The 20,375-nt window shown below is 36.6% G+C and overlaps 1 protein-coding gene across 1 annotated transcript in view; it reads left to right on the forward strand.

Annotated features, from left to right (window-relative positions):
* Nucleotides 1-20,375, forward strand: part of LOC122799249 (cytochrome P450 2D15-like) — a 405,628-nt gene that overhangs the window by 162,772 nt on the left and 222,481 nt on the right. The gene's annotated exons all lie outside the window — the stretch shown is intronic.

Raw genomic sequence — 20,375 nt, forward strand, 5'->3', positions numbered from 1 at the left:
TATATGAATCACCACTTTTCCACTTCTTTTTCTGATATCTGAAATGCACTGCTGTATTTTGTATTTCAGTTTTTTAATAACATTTCACAGTATTTCTGACAGATGGCACATCCAAAACAGTCTGAGTCAATAGTAGATGCATACACTAATTCAAGAATGAATCAATGTATTTATTACAAAGGCTAAAGCTATACTTTAAAACTACATATATGTACTCTACACTCGAGTTCACAGTTATTTTGCTTTGAAACAATTCTAAAGAGAAGTACTCAATTATTAGCTGAATAAAGAAGTGATATATAATTATGAACTGAATACAGAAGTACACTATCATTTTGATGCTCCTCCAGTAACTGATCTGCAGCACTTGAATTGTGTATAGTTATTTCATGTACTCTTTTTTATCAGCTTTCAACCCAAATAATAGAATTAATCAAATTTTAATAAATTATAAAATATAAAAGAGAAAATTGGTTCCTGTTTTGGCTATTTATGGTATCAAGATCAAAATTTAAACTGTGTAATTTTAAAATATCAATCTGAAAGGCAAGAAATGAATCATACTGGTTTAATTCATCTCTTCTGTGCCTTCTGTATGCTTTTACTTATTCTGATTTGACATTTCAAAAATTTCAGTATAGATAGCTACTGGAGACTACAAAGTATGATCAAAGATACAGTGGGACAGAGGAGACAACTCTGGATGACTGAAGGCCTTAAACATGGCTGCCTACATTTCCTGTAGGAGGTCACAGTGGGCTTTGTTTCATTCTGAACCCATTATCTTACACTTCTCTGCTTGTTGTGGAACTCCTGAACCTAAGTAACAATGTCTGCTACTGCTATCATTAACCTTAGAAGAACTTTCATAGGATGGCAAAAGTCACCACAAACAGTAAAATATACGTAAATATATTCTATGAAGTTCAAGATAAATATTCAAAGTATCATATCAAACAGGCTCTTTGAGTAAATGTCAAAATAATTATTACTCCTATAATACAGTCACTTGGTCATATGCCAAATAAATTCTAGTACTGTCACTCTTTGGATGCTTGAGCAACTGATGACTATTTTCTTAAATTTAAAATACAGGATGACATTTCTTATGTGCTTTCAAAATAATGCAAGTCCTTCTTCCCTTTCAGACTCTAGCTACAGGGAAACAGGAACTAAGCTATATTCAATTCCAGAAGAGAAGCAGGAGTTTTGAACTAAGCTTGTTTATAAGCAGTCCTCTGCTGATCTGATCTGGCTGTATATTGTTTGGATGCTAAAGTTTAAGTAATTATTCTGAATTATGCTTACAACACTATTTAATAGTAAATGCTAAGCATTAAAAAATGATCCTTATTAACTTCAAATCAAGAGTTAATGTACTGTTCTAAGAAAACATTTCTTTTTTTTCAATATTTTTTCTTTTTCTTTTACAATTATATATGACACAAAAAACAATTCGATCTTTACAACATGACCATAGGAGCATGTTAAACATTAGTGTTAATACCATAAGTTATAGGTTATACAACACAATTATTTACACTATTTACACAGATGCTTTCACCATTAGCTCAATTTTTATACAAAACAACACATACAATCTTAATACCCAAACTATGATTAGTCTGTCAAATCCTGTATGAGTTTCTAGGTTCCATTAAGGTGTATTCTTAAGTTGTTATGTTCTTGACTATGCTAATATGATATTAAAGGTTTGTTCCCAGATTTCTCTGGGCTTCATGTTTTGGTTTCTTTTATCCATTACTATTTTGTGAGCTATGATATGTTTGGTGGCTATTTGTTTAAAACCCTCCCAAAATATATTCAACGAATCTAGCCATTTGAGAGCTATATATAATTTCATTAGTAGAAAAATTATTAAGAGTGTATCTGCTTGTTTTTTGGGAATGTTAGTTGGAAGAATGTATAATAAGGCAAATTCCTATGTTAATGTTGAAGTTTGGTAGCCCATCTTTTGTAACTGTACTTTGAGAGAATTCCATAATTTGTACACACATTTGCAACTCCAAAATACATGCAATAGGTCGGCTGTCTGGTCCTTGCAGTGTGGGCATAGTGGTGACCTTGATGTATTGAATTTGTGGAGGATTGCAGGTGTGAAGTAAGTGTTATTATTGATCATTAGCTGCGTGTAAGCTTATTTTTAAGTGGTATGATCTTCAGTGTTAAGCTAATTGCTTGTGTTATTTGTTGGTCATCTATGGAGGGTTTTAGTTTTCTCCAGTAGTTGGAAAAGAGAAGCTCCTTCTGGAATTTAATCTCGCTTATCATTTTATATGATTTAGTAATAGTTTTCCTTGTTAAAGGATATTTTCCAAAACAAATTGCAAGTTTCTATGTCACTATTGGATATAGTAGTGTTTTGGAGGTAACTGGAACACAGTTCTTTGATTTGTCTTAGTATTATTATGTAAGATTTGGAAAGATTTAGGTTAGTCCTAATTTCCTGTATTGTGCAATTAAGATATGGGAAGATATCTTGGATTGTTTTATCTTTTAGACGCGGAAAGTATTCTAAGTCTAGCATTTTGTTATTTATTTTTAGGTTTGGGTTTTTATGTAGAGTTTGTAGTATTGTTATGGCTTGTCCAAGGTTCAAAGATTGAAACAGTTTTTGTGTTATGTTGATAGAGTGTTTTAAGTGATCTAGAATGTTGTAAGTTTGTATTTCTTTTTGACTCAGGAATGGGAGTGCTTTAGGATTGATACCTAGTGCTTTAATATATTTATAGTATATTGTCACCCAAGGAGGAGACCAGTTTTTCTTTGGTGGATTGTGTTCAGCTATTCTTAGTATTCTGTTGGTATTAAAGATAGAGTAATAGGTTTTAAAATCTGGTAGATTCAGCTCTCCTTTGTTCTTAGGCAGTGTTAATTTTGGATAGGAAATTCTGGTTTTCTTAGGTTCCCATATAAACTTTGCCAGAAAGATGTGGATTTGGTTAAAGAGTTTATTATGTATTATTACCTTTGATGTCATGAAAATGTACATTAGTCTAGGTAAAATATTCATTTTTATTATTGACACTTTTGCCATGAATGGTAGTTTTAGGTTGTTCCACCTTTTACAGTCTTGCATTATGTTTTGCCATTTGAGAGTTACATTATATTGGTAGAAATCTTGTTTATTCTGGAAAAAGGTAATTCCCAAATATTTAGTTTCTTCTTTTATTTTTACTGTGTCCAGAAGTGGTACTAATGGAATGAGTTTGGGTGTTTTTAAGGGGAAAATATTGATTTTATTAAGATTTAATTTATAGTTAAACATGGTCGAGAATTGTTCAATTGCAGTTATTATTTTGTTTATATCTGAATTTGTCGTGATGCAGTATATGTTCAGATCATCTGCAAAAGTGGTGAGATAAATTTTGAAGTTGTGTACTGATGGGGGTTATGCTATGTATTTTGTTTAATGTGTAAGAATAGAGGTTCTAAGCATAGGTTAAAGAGAATGGGTGATAATGGGTATCCTTGCCTTGTTCCATTTTTAATCAGAATTCTATATGACCACGTTTTATTAATATATAGGGATGTATAGGGATTACTATAGAGAGTTTGGATGATCTGTATGAAGTTATTAGGTATATCAAAGTATGGTAATGTTTGGAGTAAGAATTCTATGTTGACCCTATCAAATGCCTTGTGAGCATCTACTACCATTGTATAGATGCTAGTATTGTTCTGATTTGCATAGGAAATTAGCACATCTAATGTTAATGTGTTGTCACTAGTCTTTCTATGTGGTGTAAATCCAGATTGTTCTGAAGAAATTATTTTTTTCTATCAGTTTTTTCAATCTATTCGCAAGCATTGAGGTAAGTATTTTTGTATCCAGTTTTAAGAGGAGATGGGTCTGTAGCTGTCAGGGTTTTTGGGATCAGCGTGTTCTTTTAATATAAAGATGGTTTTAGAGGCATTGAAGTGAATATCATTTATTTTATTGTTTATTATGTAGTTCAAAATATAATGTAGTAGTTTAGCTATCAAGGGGTAAATGCTTTGTAGAATTCTGAGGTGAGACCATCTGGTCCTGGAGCCTTGTACGTTTTTAAGTGTTTGATTGTTGTGATTATCTCATTGATGGATATGGGTTCAGTTAGTTTTTTTTTTGTTGGTCTAAATCTAGTTTGGGGAATTTCAGTTTTTGAAGGAAAAGAGTTCTGTCTTCCTTTGATGTTTGTAATGTTTGCTCTCGATATATCTGAGAGTATATTTGTTCAAATATTTTGACAATGTCCTAATTTTTTGTGTAGTTTTTGTCCTGGTTTATTTCTGATATATTGGAGGCGGTTTTGTGGATAGACCTCTAGATGGGATTTGTGCTTCTTCTGCATAGGTGACTAGCATCCTAGCTTTGTAGAATGATAGGTTTCTGGTTTCTAGCATATAAAGGTCTCTTTGCATTTTTAAGAGTTCTTCCTCTGTCTGTTTCTTAGGGTTACTTAATAGTTCTTTTTCAAGATGCTCTATTTTCCCTTTCAGTGTCTGTTCCTCTTTTAGTTGTATTTTTTTATAATATGCTGCTTTTTTGATAAATACTCCTCTGATTTGTGCTTTGGTCGCGGCCCATTCTATGTCCATTGGTACTTGAGAGCTGAGAGTATTAGCAAGAGATGTTTTTAGTATTTCTTCTACTTCTTTTATCACTTCTATTTTGGTGACAAATTGGGGTTTAATGACCAGTTATGCCCTCTATTCTCTCTATATATTTTTTTGTCCCAGTAGATGTTTAGTGTGATTTTAGAATGGTCCGAAAAAAACCTGGTGTGGATAATTGTTGTTGGGTCCATGTTAATGAATATATCTGAAATTAAAAAGAAGTCTGTTCTTGACCACATTTTATGGCATTGCGAATAAAATGTGAATTTTCTGGTTTTATCATCATTATCTCCATATTTAAATGGGTCATATAGTTTGAAGTCTTGTTTGAATTAATTTAAAGCTAAATAGGTTTGTTTATTATATGATTTAGTCAAGTTAGATTTGTCCTTCTCTGGGTTTCGGTATGTGTTCCAGTCACCTCCAGTCACTAAATAGTGGTCTTTAAATTGGTTTAAGGTTGGATATAGTGACATAAAGAAGCATTGTTGGTTACCACAGGGTGCATATATATTTAGAACTATTATAGGTTTTGGTAGTGTAGGGTTAGTAAATGTTATGTAACACCATCTTCCCGCCTTGTCGACTTTGGTTTTAAGGATTTTTTCTTGAAATTGGTTTTTGATTATTATGGCCACCCCAGCACTGTTTGTTTTTCCCTCTGAGGCTATGATTTGCCTTATCCATTTCTTCCTGCTAATTTTTGTCCATTGCTCTGTGGTCAAATGTGTTTCTTATATTAGTATGAGATTAGCTTTGGTTTTCAATGCAAGGTGTAGGAATAATTTTCTTTTTTTCACATTTTGGAGGCCTTTAATATTCCACGACTCTAGTTCCCACATTTATTTATTAAATATATTCATTAGCTATGATTTGTGTGTTAGTTTGGATTCGTGGTCTTCGTATGTGTTAGTGTGTAATGGTTGTGTAAAGCATCTATCTATCCCTTTCCCTTCTCTGTGCCTATCCACTATACCCCTGGACCAGGAATAATCGGGGGGGAGGTGAAGGTTCAATATGTGGATTACTTTGCCATCTAACCTTTGGTTGCGTTTTCTTTTTACATGTGGATTTGTCGCATATTAACCCTCCTGTGTGACCATATACAATACGAACTAAGCTGAACAAACTAGTTCCCCAGAAAACACTGCTAATAAAGTCCCTAGTCCCTTTCAACAAAACTATTATACATTTGTAGTATTGAAGTTAGAGTGCAGCATGTATTGTTTTTATCTAGTGATTTGTTCTTCCTAATAGTGTTTTTAAAGCAGTCCATTGAAAATATTTTTTTCAATAGTGTATATCAGGTTGTGTAACATCGTATTGTTATATTAATGTCAGGTTTGTCAAAATCCTTTGGTATCTGTATGGTCTTTCACATAAATCTGTGGGTTGTGAAATAAAATCTTGGCACCTATAACCTGTCTAATAATATAACTTAAGACATATTCATACACATTTCCTCAGTAGTTTATATCCAGTTGCATAACATGGTATTAGTGTTTAGTTGACATATTTGCCTTTTCCTTCCACTTATTACTTAAGCTTCCCTTTATTTATTCAGAGTTTTGTATATCTCTGGTGCCTATTCTGTAAGGATTATAATATATGTACTTGGCACTTATCATTTTTCTAATGATATATTTTTTAAAACAGCATGTTAATAAACAATTTCTCAGTAGCATATGTCAGGTAGTGTAACACAGTATTATTAATCAGATGTCAGCTTGTCATATTTACATTTTCCATTCATTCTGCTACTTTTCCTCCCCTTTATAAACTCAGTATTTAATCAACGTTGTTGCCTATAAAGCCTTCCACATATATTATGTGGGTTATACAATGTGTTGTTGGCACCTTTACTCCTGGGTAGGAGAGAGATTATTTCTCAGTTAGGTCAGGCAGATACTTATCTACAGTTTGCTTAGCAGGTTACATTTCAGTTTTTAAGTATTATTAGGTTACCTTTGCAAGTTTGTGATTTTAACATTTTTCAGCATTTATGCAAGTCATTAGTCATTTTCCTAGAATATGTCTGCAAGCTAGACTGGTTTCTAGTAGATTATTACTTATTTATTATTTAAGGCTGAGTTCTTCAATCAGTCATACAGTGATGGGTGTACAGTCTTAGTCAGTGTTTCAGTGCAACAGTACCTTAATTCTTCAAGGTCTTGCTTGCAGAATGTTGTGCATATTTGGTGCTTGTTTACTTCTTTAAAAAGGAGCAGGTCAGTTTCCGTTTTTGACACTGAAGACTCTTCAGAAGCTTTTAACAGTCCCTTTAGTATGGTTGGTCTTCACAATGGAGCCCTTGAGTTCGTAGGGGGAACGATTTAACAAGCTAAAGTCCCTGAAGGTGGTTCCTTCCTGAAATGTACGGATCAGAAACGGCAGTTGTTTTTTGGTTCCTGCACAGGCTATACTTCCTTTTCCTGTACTTTTCGTGGCTTACTTGTGAAGTTAAGGGCCTAGGCAGCCAGGGGAAGTTCTCTGGAATGGATTCCCATCTACAATGCTCGCAAATCGGCTCGTTTCTTCACTCAAAGATCATTTATCATATTTTGAACTTTTATTTCTTTTCTGAAGGTGGAATCTGCTTGAAAACAGACAGAAATGTCTCTTTTGCCTCTTTGGGGTTAGCTACCATGTATATGACTTCTTTAACATAGAAAATTAATAGATTTGGGAATTTCATCTGGAATTTGATTTTTTACTCTATTAGAAATCTGCAGTATGGTGAAAGGAGTTGCCTTGCTTGTTTTATCTGCATGGGAAGATCCTGGGTAAAGGAGATTTTGTTATTATTCCAGGTAAGTGTGCCTTTTTTCTTAGCTGCCAGGATGATTTTGTTTACGTCTTGATAGTTTAGCATTTTAATATACATGGGTCTTGGATTCAGTGTTGATTGCATTACCCTCAGAGCTCTATGGGTTCTTTCTATTGTCATTTGATGTGTTTCTTCAGACTGATCCAGCAAGGAATTTATTATTTGTCTGATTGTAGGTATTAGATTATTGTGAGTCACAGATTCCGGTATTCCTCTGATGATAATATTATTCCTTCAAGATCTTGCTTCAAGGTCTGTTAGTTTTTCTTGTAGAATTTGTATTTCTTTGTCCTAGGAATCAGTTCTTTGAGTTAAAGACTCTATTTTTATCTCATTTTCAGTTATTTTGGATTCTGATTTTTCCATCCTGGTTATTGTTTGGCTAAATGAGTCCCCAAAGGTTTGGAATTGTAAGGATGGTTCCTTTATTGCTTGCTGGATAGGTAGCAATGCAGTTTTTATGTCTTCTAAATTTTCTGGCTGATCAGACTTACTTTTATTTGCAGTTTTAGAGTTGTCTGGTTGTTTAGTTGTCTTCTGTCTTTTGGTAGTTGTATCCTTTTCAGGTGAAACTAGAACTGAGAATTTAGTCTTAGTTATGCTGGTTTTCATAAGATTTTCTTCTTTTGACATCTTTGCTGTTTGAAGTTATTTCCAGTTTTTGTGTTCAGATGCTGGGCCTTAGCACCACATAGCTTATGCTGTTTTCCAGAAATCGTAGTTAATCCTGTTTCAGAAATAAATCTGTCACTTTTTTTTCTTCTGTTAGTTGCTGACTGTTATCTGAGCTATATTTTTAACGATATTTTTGCATTTTTGACTTAGATTTTATTTATTTATTTTTATTTATTTACATTTGTTGACCAGGAGTGTCCGACTGGATGTAGGTCCATTTTCAGCGGAGGCCCAGGGAGAAAAGCTCCACAGTTAAGATAGACAGTTAAGATAGACAGTAGTTACATTGGATTACATAGCGATTAACAACTTAACATAGCAATTAATTACAAACATATTTACAGATGAAGAACATAGTACATCAGTAGACAACTAGAATCTTTATCTGTGAAGTACATAACAGACATTAACAAATGTTGCAATAAGAAGTTCCTGCTGTTTAATAAGTACTAGGCTTATGAGCATCTGAGATTGCTATAATCAAGGTTGTTAGTGGGGTGGAAAGAAAGGTAGTGGTTGGATGGGGTGGGTGATATTAGAGTGGGAGTTGCAAGGGCATAGCCAGCATGTTTTTAGGTGCGCTTTCAGTAAAGTTTTGAAGTGGGTGCATGATGGTACGGTGGTAATTGTGGGTGGGAGGGAGTTCCATAATTTGGCTATGGTGCAAGAGAATAGTGCTTCACCAGCAGAGTTATTGGCTTTAGTGATCTGCAAGTGATTTTTTGTTGCTGGATCTTAGTGGTCTGGTGGTGCGATAGGTTTGGAGTAGATTCTGGAGGGATGGGACATTTAGTGGATGGTTTACTAGTTTGTGGGTGAGTGATAGTTGATACCATTGAAGGAGGTGAGGGAGTTCAAGCCAGCCCAGTTCAGCAAGTGAGAGACAGTGGTGACTATGGTAGGATGCCCCTGTGGCGAATTTGGCGATTTTGTTGTAGCAGGTCTCTAACTTGTTTAGATCACATTGCCTTAGGTTGGTATATATTGCAGAGGCATAAAGTAGGGTGGAGATAAGGTGGGAATTTGCTATTGAAATCTTTGCTGCTTTGGTGAGAAGTTGCTTATTTCTGTATAATGCTCCTAGATTTTTGTGGACTTTTTTTATGGTCATGGATATGTGAATGTCAAATTTTAGTTTATTGTCTATTTCCACTCCTAGCAATTTGGTGTGTTCAGTTGGGTATATAGTGGTGTTGTCTTTTGCTGTGATGTTAAAGTGAGAGTTGTTTTGACTATGTTTGGTGGGTTGGAAGATGAGTAGTTTAGTTTTGTTTGGGTTGAGTATTAACTGGGCATCAGATAACCAAGTTTCAACAGAGGAAAAGGCTTCCTGTGTGACTTTTTGCAGTTTGGGTAGGGACTGGGCTGAGCAGATGATGGTTGAGTCATCTGTGTATTGTATGAGTGTGCCATGTTTGGTGGCAGAGGCTAGATTATTGGTGAAAACAGAGAAGAGTAGGGGTCCAAGGATGGATCCTTGGGGAACCCTTATGGAGACAGGTAGTTGGGGAGATATTTCATTCTGCCATACAACGGATTGTTGGCGGTCAGACAGGTAACTCTGAAACCAGTTGGTGACTGATTGAGAGAAGGATAGTTTATTGAGGACAGAGATGAGTTGTTTGTGTGGGACCATGTCAAATGCTTTAGATAGGTCTGAGAAAGTAGCAGAGGAGAGATAGCCATTGTTTTTATGCTGAAGGATAGTGTTACTAAAGGAGAGTAAGGCAGTGGTGGTGCTATGGTTTGGTTGGAAACCATGCTGAGTATTGGAAAGGAGGTTGTTAGTAAGGAGGTAGTCTGAGACCTGAGAATATATGCATCTCTCTAGTATTTTGGAGAGTGGAGAGAGAACAGCTATGGGGCGGTAATTGGTTAGTTCTGTGGAGGGGCTGCCTTTGTGGAGGGGAATTATATGTGATACTTTCCACAGTGTGGGAATGTAACTTTCTGACAGAGATCGGTTAATCAAGATGGATACTGGGTAGGCCAGAGCATCAGCTGCGATTTGTAGGTATTCACTTGGGAGGTTGTCTGCTGCTAATTTGGTAGGCTTAAGTTTAGTTAAGAGTTTTTTTGTGTTGGAGGTCGGTACAGGAGAAAAAGAGAAGGCAGTGGGGAGATTACTATTTGAAGGTGTGGGTTGGAGGGGAGGAGGGTTGTGTTGTTTAGCTAGTGATAGTATGGTTTGCGTGAAGTGTGTGTTGAATGAGGTAGCAATATTTTCGGAGGAGTGAGGGATGTTAGGAGGAGGGGTACTGACTTTACCTGGGTGGAGGATGGAGTTTATGGAGGACCAGAATTGTTTGGGGCTATGTTGGGAGGAGTCTAGGGCAGACTGGCAGTATTGGAATTTGTCCTGTTTTATTAGCTTTTTAACTCTATTGTGTAGTTCTAGGAATTTCTGTCTAGTTGAGGGGGTTTTGGTTTTGTGCCAGTGCTCCCAAGCTTTGTCCCTGTTTTTCATTTCTGACTTAGTGATTTTCTGTAGCCATGGGGAGGGTTGTGCTTTCGTTCTAGAAAGTCTTAGGGGGGCATGGTAATTAAGGATGCTCAGGAAGGTAGTATTAAAAAATTCAACTGCGTCATCAAGACTGGGGTACTTTAGGGGATGCCAGTTACATTCTTTGAGGGATGAGATGAATGTGAGTGGGTTAAAGTTTAGTTTTTTACGTATTTGGCGGTAGATTACAGGTTTAGCTTGGTATAGGTATTTTTTGAGTAGGAATGTTGGGGAGTGATCACTGAGGCTATCTGATAAGCAGCCTGTTATATATGACTGGGGGTCTTACTGACTAGTATCCAATCCATGGTAGTGTGCCTGCTGGAGTCTTTATTTATCCTGGATGGCGACTGTTGGGTGAAGCCATGAAGGTTTATATGATGGGTTGGATTGTTGCCAGAACAGGATTGTCAGTCAATATTGAAATCACCTAAAATGATAGTTTCTTGGGGGAGATGGTGGGTAGACCAGCTGGTGAGGTTTTCTAGATTTATCTTCTTGGTTTGTTTAAATCCCGGGTATTTCAGAGAGCTAGGTACTAGCAGTGCTTACAGAACAGCGGCCATCTTGAACTAAGAAAACATTTCTTTACTGAGACTGACAAGCAGTAACAGGAACTTCAAGGTCACAGAGTTTAAATAATTATAACATTGCTTTTGTTTGCTGTGATAGGGCTTCCTCCCTGACCAAGACTCACTCTTCAAATCTGCTGTTCATTTCTTGTCAGTTTATACCTGGATCCATTCCATTAGTTTTCTAGTCAATCCAAGCAAATCCAGTATAATGGTCTTTGGCTCAAGTAAAAAACTGCAATGTCTCCCACCATGAGTAGTGAGGGATAATGTTGATAGTGCCTTACATAAGCATAGCTGGCAACCATCGCCATGTGCTGGTACAGTGAACCAACACCCCACCCCTCAGCTCTTCAACTGAAGAGCAAAAAAAAATACATTACTGTATTAAGTTAATGACTGTATGATCGTATTACAGATCCATGCACCCCCCTCCCCGCACACAGCTCTTCCAAAAGGAAAAAAAAACAGATGTTCCTTCATCCCATTATCCATCTAAGAGGGTCTTACAACAATAATACCACAAGCCTTAAGACGGTTGATTAAAACAGCCATGAGAAGGGTTTGCTGTTTTGTCAAGCAGCCCAGAGGTATAAAGTACCATTAAGTGACAAGAATAGTTGTGAAATGCCTCCCTCTAATAGAAGGAAGCTTTTATGAACACAAAGCTGCTGTACATGTGGTTATCACTCAAGTTTTAGTTAAAAAAATCCTTTTTATATTGTGTAGCAAACTGCTTGCTACAAATATAGTAAACAGTTGCTGCAGTCTATACCCTGACTGTACAGACCTCTATGGTGCTCATGTTTTTGTTTAAAAAAAATCCTTCTTACAAACTATAGTTAAGTGCTTGCTACAAATGTAAGTTGCTACAGTTTATATCCTGCCTGCAAGGAGCATTAAGGCACTCATGTTTTTGTTAAAAAAAAAATCCTTCTTACAAACTATAGTGAACTGCTCACTATAAATGTAACATTCAGTTGTTACAGTTTATACCCTGCCTGCACAGAGAGTTACTGTGCTCAGGTTTTAGTTAAAAAAAGAGAGATTTTTGTTTATCTTTTAATCTGTAGCAAACTGCTTGTAACATACATAACAGCCATAGGTTAGACTACATGCAGAGCTCTACAGCACTCAGGTTTGACAGCAAATGCAATACCATCTTTTAAAAGCTGGTATTGCATTAAAGAAATATTGGGATTGGCTGATTGTGCTCCCAATACCTTGTGCCCAGGACAGTTTCCCCTTTCACCCCACCCTTGCTACACTACTGATGCCTTACCAAAGGTGTTAGAAGTATCTGGGACTAACTATCGACCCCTTCCCCCCCTCTAACCATGTCATAACACAGAAATAGGATCATCAGTAAATTTTTTCCCCAACTAAAACTTTGTTACAGATTCACTTGCCTGCTCTCTCTCCTGTCGCTCTTCACCCCTTAGTAAAAATGTTCTTATTACCAAACTTGAATGAGGGCTTACCCATCTCACCTTCCACTTACCCCCCCCCCCCCAACACCAATAATAAGATTTGCAAGTTTGTTCTCCTTGCAGACTCCATTGTGGCTTCATCTGTCTGCCTGTCAACTTAGAGCTAAACTCTTATTCACCTAATTAATATTTAAAATATTTCTACAAGGCCACTGACCACCCTTACTATCTAAACTCCAAATTAGACCAGTGACAGCCTAGAAGACACCCTTTCCCTTATCAGGCCAAGATTTAAAACCACTATGGGGAAAAGGCCTTTTCTAATCTTGGTCCTTTCATTTGGAATCAGCTACCAGCTGAGGTAAGGAAACAAGCTATACTGGGAATGCTTAAATCCATACTAAGACAGCACCTCATCGAGAAAGTTATTTGTAGTTACTTCTGGGACAATGTATAAGGAATCCCCATTATCTCCACGTTTTGCCACCCTGTTATACAGAAACAATGTTCTCATTCAAAACTACTGAGTTATATGCTCTGTCCTACTATGATATGCTCTGTAGTATTACTTAATGCTCTGTAGTATTACTTAATGCTCTGTAGTATTACTTACAAACTCTGTTGCTCTACTTCAGAGCCTTATTTGAGTGTGAATTCCAACTGCTTCAATCAGAATCTCAGCAAAGTCAAACTGGGTTGTAAATGCCAAGTATTCTACCTATTGCTTATCCTGCAACTCCATCTGTTGCAAATAGTTCCAGCATCATGCATTTTGCTATTCTGGTGACTGCTTGTATATAACTACTCATGTCTGTTGTAAATAGCACAAGATTTTTAATTTTTTTCCTGTTTATAAATGCTATTTAAATTTGTATATAACTGCTACTCTGTGCAGAAATTGTAACTTGGATTGAATGTGTCATACACTTAAAGTTATGTAATCATAGATATTACAAAGCCATTGAGTCTTATGACCAACTCACCTAAATAGCATCTCCTTTCTCCAAGAGAGCTATGCAGGTCAATCCTGGAGTAAATATGTGGATATCTATACATTCCTCTTGTTTATGTTAAAAGAAGATAGTGAGTTAAACTACTTAAATAACATGCAGAGGATATTTATTTCAGAGGTTTGGGAGGCAATGCGTTATAAACTGATCCCTCCAATCTGCTTTTCTTATCCCTTGGTGTGGACGTGGGTCTTTTGTTATAGTACTGATTGAGATATTGGACATACAGTCAGTTGTCTAATGGTGCAGTAAGTGAGACAGAGATTCCCCTCAAAAGCCTCTAAGACAATGAATAAAAGGACAGAGTATCCAGCCTCTTTCGGTAGCTCAGAGACTTTAGGTCTGTGACATTTTTAATTTGAGGTCTTTCTTATTGTTTGACACGCTTAGTGAAATACATCCCAAAAGGCACTGCACTCAATAATTGGCCTGACCAATGCTGAGTATAAGAGAGTGATTACTTCTTTAGACCTTGATGTTATTTCTTTGGCAATTAGCTGGGCTAAATAAAAGGGTTTCCTGGTAGCAATTGTTCCTTGATGGTAAAAAGAGGCGGAGCTATCAATTCAAGTACCTAGGTCTCTAACAACATTTTCATTTTGTAGACAAGTGTTGTCTAGACAGAATGATGAGTACAGGGATTGTCAACCAAAAGTGTTGATAATACTCTTTTTAGCATTTCATTTGTGCTCATTTTTATTACACCAAGGTTTATTAAGGGGAATTCATTCTGGCAGGTTTGAGTGTCATGGGTTGACTTTACAACAATTCCAGGTTTTCAATCATCTGCAGACTTTGTTAGCCAGAGGTTTTAACTCTCTGCTTTGAGCTCTGAGAAGTAAATACCAAAAAACAGAGGTGTCAGCGCTAAGCCAGAGGGACACAACTGGCCAGTCTCATACTTTCTAATGATGCACCTGCACTTACAATGTGTGGGTTCTGTCTTTCAGCCAGTTTGCCGTCAACACATATTGGTTCATTTTTAAAGTATTCAGCTTTTCTGTGATATCAGTAATGCCAGCATGAGGGATGATATCAAAGACTACAGCCATGTCAAGATATGCAGTGTACACTGCATGGCCACCATCTACAGCCTCCGTTAGCCTTTTTGAAGAAATTTACCAGATTAAGTAGACAGGAAAACCAGAACCATTGAGGGGGTCAAGTCTAACAAGATTTGATGATAATGGAGAGCACTGGACTGAGTGTAACTCATATCTATTAATACAAACGTGAGTTACACTCAGTGTAGAGTTCTCTATTACTGGGAGCACTAGGGCTCTGCTAGTAGCTTCCTGTGATGACTTCACTTAGCAGGCACTGCACACCTCTGTGGCAGAGTTAAGTGCTGCTTGGACTCTGGAGTGTACTACTCAGCGATAATACAAAATTAAAACTGCACCTTTTTAGTCGCATTAAGAGGATGTGTTAGGATACAACATACATAAATGCCGAAGTTCAGGTCAGAATCAATACAGTATTGGAGCAGGTTTGCTAAACCTATAATGTAGAATAACAAAGTGTGTAATTATGGAAGGGGCGGTGTCATTACTTTCCACCTAGAAGGCATTATCTTTAATGTTTGCATGATGTTTAATGTCCACCATGCCATGGAATCAGATGCTGGTGTTTTCTAGTATTTTCTGTTGTTAGCTAATCCTGTCTTTTAGCCAGTGTTTATTGCGCATGTTATTGTGGAGATGAGAATTTGCATATTCTCCACTTGTTAAGGGAGCAATTGTTAAATGTCTTTGTCTCAGTATGGCAAAGGGCATACATTTCTACCTTTCAAGGTCTGATGTGACAGTTGCATATCACATAGGCTTACACAACTCCAGTTTAATACAGCCAGTGTGGTAGCCCTGTATATAGGTGACAGAACTCAAAAAATGAACTCAAGGATGGACCCCAGGACCTATAAACATGGCTGTGGTCGAGGGTTGTGGTTTTGATGGGAAGTTAGCCAGCTGCAACATAACAAAATACTGGCGACAATGGAGAGCACTGGACTGAAATAGCATCTTTGCGATCATGATTTAAAATTTTATGACAGCAATGCACACAACTTTGCTTCTCCCATAAAATTTCAGCCATCATGCAAATACACTATTTCAGTCCAGTGTTCTCCAGTATTACCCAACATTCTTCATATCACAATATCACAGTTTATGAGGTCAGTTATAATATGTTCCATAGCTTTGTAGATGAGGCTTACAAGGCTGATAGGTCTGTAATTACTCAAGTCAGTAGTAAGTCCACCTTTATGGAGTGGAGTCACCACTTCTGTGTGTCACTCATCAGAGACAAAACCACTAGCTAAAATTAAGTTAAACCGTTTGAAGAGTGTGTCTGTAAAGGCATGTTTAACACTATTACTTATGCAACCACTATGTTGTTGGAAGTATTTCTGGCCTTGGTGAGCAGTTTTGGTAAATGATCTTGTAGAGATAATTGGGGGAGTAAGGAATTCAGATGTTTCAGATCTTTAAGTAGAAGTCTTGGGGTGAATATTGTCAATGTTATTTGGGTCAGAGTAGGAGACCCCATTGTGAATAAGTTCTGAACAGTGTAGTGTATTTTATTTATACCATAGACGAAGTGAAAACTAAAACGTGATGCTGCAAAGCTAGAGTATTCACTGTGTAATACCACAGACCGCATGTGGTGGAGCCCTATGGTATAAATTCAAATGACCCTTAAGGACATGTCAGTGTTTCAGCTCAATGGCTTCTTAATGCCTATGACTTTTTATTTTATGTATTTTTTTGCATCTTTACTGGTGTATTTGGGCCAATAAAGCCATATCAGCTCACTGTAGATATTCTGCATTTCATCCTTTTTTTCTAAGCTTCCCAGTATACTCAACTCATGCTGATTGGAGTGTTTTCCCATACTTTAGAAACATATAGCTTAAAAACAAACCTGATATCCATAGCATTAGAGTGACAGCAGAATATCCTAGATAACTTCCAAACCAAACCAAAAGGTGAAAAGGTCACACTGATAAAGCATTTAGCAAAACTGCAAGGCGGACCCAGTAAAGCCAGAGTTTTCACTGTGTAGTAACTTAAGCATACTGTAGTAGAGGCCCATGGGGTATATGCAAATAACCCTTAAGGAGATACAACTATTTCAGCTACATGGCTTCTGAATGCTAATGACGTTTTACTTTTGGATATGTTGGCAGCCACCAGTTGGAGCACCACTAATCTCTGTAAGTTTGTTTTTCAACACATGCGCTGCAGACACCCAAAAATCAAACTGTATGAACTTTGTATTGAAATGCTGGGACTTGCAATGCTGATTCCCAAAAACACTAAAAATAAAAATTGGAAATACAGGAGAAGAGTGAATATCAACCATTGCTCTTTTTGTTTAAACTTTTTTTTTGCAGGGGGACAACCCTCTATTCACCACCTCCGATGTGGGGGGCAAGTCCTCCATACCCCCTGAACTTATATTTACCAACTACAGGATTGCCATACCAAAGAAAAAGGGAATATTCTGAGAAATGGCAGTCTCCACACTCTGATTCTTAGCATTGCAATTCCCAACATTTTAAATAGCAACTCTGAGTTTCCAATAACCCTTCCATCCCACTACTTATGTTTGTAGGCTGCTGTTGTATACCCCTGCATACTTTACAGCTTCCCTGTCTAAGTCCTTGTAACTTGATGGTGGGATCCCTCTTAGCACAGCTTGTATAGTCAGTTTAGCTGAATATTGAAACAGGCTTTGTTAATAGCCTCTTTTGTAATTATCCTCTATGTGTTTTCAGTTGCTTGGTCTGTTCCACTATTGGTGACTGTGCATTTCATCTTACTAATGTAGGCCACAAAGCACATACTTATGGTGATGAGGGTAGCTTTCATGACTTTTCCGAATCATGCTTATTAAACAATGTGATACAGGCCTTTATTAAGCTACTGGGCTCATACCTAGCTGTGCACATGCTTCTCAGTCTGAGATAGAGACTGCATAGGCACAGTCCAGTCATTGGCCTTCCATGCCATTGTGGCATGAGGAAATGTGTGGCTGCCTACAGCTGCACACTACCACCAAAGGCCAGTTGAGTGTGGCACCCATTGCACTGAGTATTAGAGCCATGCTTGTAAAAATGCTCTCACTTTTCTTCAACAAATGCTAGAGTTTTCTGTTATTTGCAGTATTCTGAAGCACTCTCAGTACAACAGTACTAGTAAACAGTAATAGTAAACATCTACTTGAGAATGCTGCTGAAGTCTAAAGAGTGTTTTAGTTGTGATACAACAAGATTTGTCTGTCAGCAGAAGAAAGTGCACTGTCATCCTGTGGCCATTAATGAGAACAAAAAATAAATACATAAATATGCACCAACTCAATTAGGATATACAGCACAGACTTATGCATAGCCCAAGCATGATAATATTTTTATAAGCATTTCTGGTTAAAGATTGAGTGGCATTACTTCCAAAGCACTGACTGAAGCATTGTGTTATGTTTGCTTACTTGCTCAAATTATTTGTCTATCTGTACTTCTGTCTGTCTATGTCTGCCTATTACCTAGTTAGCTTACTACCAAGCTATTATCTCACTAGCTAGCTGGCTAACTATCGATCTGCTTGCTTACTTGCTTACCTACATGTGTTGATCGTGAACATCCTACTGAGAAGGTCCTATTTTCAGTGAATTCCCAGAGTGAAAGCTCCAGCATAAACACCACATAATGTGACATAAACAGACATGTACATAAGGAAACATTATTAACACAATGCAAAGGTAAGACTGATAAAAACTGGGACATACAAATCACAAAATAATATAAACGTAACATGTTTAGCTGAGTTAATGTAGTTCATCTGTTCAGTAAAGCTGATTGCAGATATACAGAAAGAATGAGCCTAGTTATCAGTAATAACTCCTAGCAATTTAAAGAAGTCTACTACCTGAAGTCCTTAACAACTAAAATAAAGAATATTAAGGGTGCCAACAGAAGAGGAACAGCTAATAGATATTTACCAGCGTGATACTTGCTAGCAGACAGTATAGCATTTATCGTCTACGCACTGAATTGCAGTCCTACAGCTAGAAGCCATAACTGTAATGCTTTGAAGATGTATTATAGCTTAATATTAATGATACAGCAGTGTGTGCAGCAAGGAAGGATGCTGCTTCTGTAGTGTGCAGATTCACAGTGACATGCCACATTACTGAGAAAAAATTAGAAATAAAAGTGATCCTAACACCGAACATTGAGGAGCACAAAACATCATTTCAAATAGGGGTGAGATTGTATTATTCCACCCTACAGAGTGGCAAAAATGTTTCAGTCTAGTTTCTTGCTCTGATTGGGAAATATCAGTCCTTATATCCATGAAACAGAAAAAAAATATATGCCAGCAGAAACATTTCCCTTTGTGGATGCATCTCTTGTTTTGGTGTTATATGGACTTTGCTGTATATCAGTTCAGTGCTGTGCATGTTTTGCTTCATGATGAGTCTTTCTGAATTATTTTATGGATATTTTCATATGCAACCTTGTATTGTTTTATGATAATATTTGTAGCCACATTGTCCTGTTTCTCACAAAGTTAACACTGAATGACAATTTGAAAACTTTTCTGTCATAATTACTTTTATGCCAGTCTATCACTGTCATGACCACTTTTGGACATTTACTTTGTAGACATTTGCTGAGCTTTTCTGCTACAGATTCTGTTTTGATTGCAGTTCTTTGTATTACTAGTTATATTAGATGAACATAAGCATTAAGAAGGTGGCCATAATTCAGGGAGGTTCTTATTTTTAGTGAGGGGCAAGCTTGCAAAGTACCAAATCTACCCCAGCATTATTTCATGCCATTCAAGCTATTTTTTGAATTTAGAATTGGTAATTTGCTATACCAGTAACATGATGTTTAACATCAGTGAAGAGACTGTGATTGTCAGATGTATTGCTAAGCAATGGCATTTCTTGTTATTACCAGCATATATTGTTGACTGCATATGTGGCATTGTTATATTATGAACCCTGCATTTGTTGTTATATTTTAAAAGGAAAAAAAAAGACACAGAAATTGTCAGCTGACCAGGAGCACTTAACTTGACTTTGTCTGACCATTTTCAACTATCATGAATCAGTTGTAGTTCATTTTAAAGTACTATCCTTCTTCTTATGTTTTTTTATTTTTTTATTGTTATTTATTTATTTATTTATGTATTTATTTATTTTTGCTTTAAGCATTTTCCATGTGTCCCTGATTTCCATATTTGGTTTTGATTCTGCAGTTCCTTAGAAACAGTGTCACATGTATCTTTTGCTATCCTTTTGTAGAAATACAACAAGACAAATTCTGCAGAGTCCCTCAAAATTTCAGTAAGCCAAGCGTCACACACTTAGCCCCCCCCAAAAAAACCAAACACTATAAGAAACTTTCCACCAGGTGTTCTCAGGTGGAATAACTACAAAAATACTCCCCATATTTGAAACAATATGAACTTAACACTGTGATTAACTGTCATAATAAATAAATAAATAAATAAAGCTAACTGTCTTGAATAAATCTCTTAAACCTATTAAGTCAAGTAAAAAACTTTACTATGTTTAAGAGATTTATTCAAGCAGGCAGCTTTGTATTTTTATTTATTTTTATAACAGTTAATACCAGTACTAGGCTCATATTGTTTCAAATCTGGGTAGTGTTTTTGTATAGTTATTCCACTGAGAACACCTGGTGGAAAGTTTCTTACAGTGTTTGGC

This window comes from Protopterus annectens, chromosome 1.part0, assembly GCF_019279795.1.
Source record: "Protopterus annectens isolate FY-2018-M chromosome 1.part0, PAN1.0, whole genome shotgun sequence".
Lineage (NCBI taxonomy): Eukaryota > Metazoa > Chordata > Ceratodontiformes > Protopteridae > Protopterus > Protopterus annectens.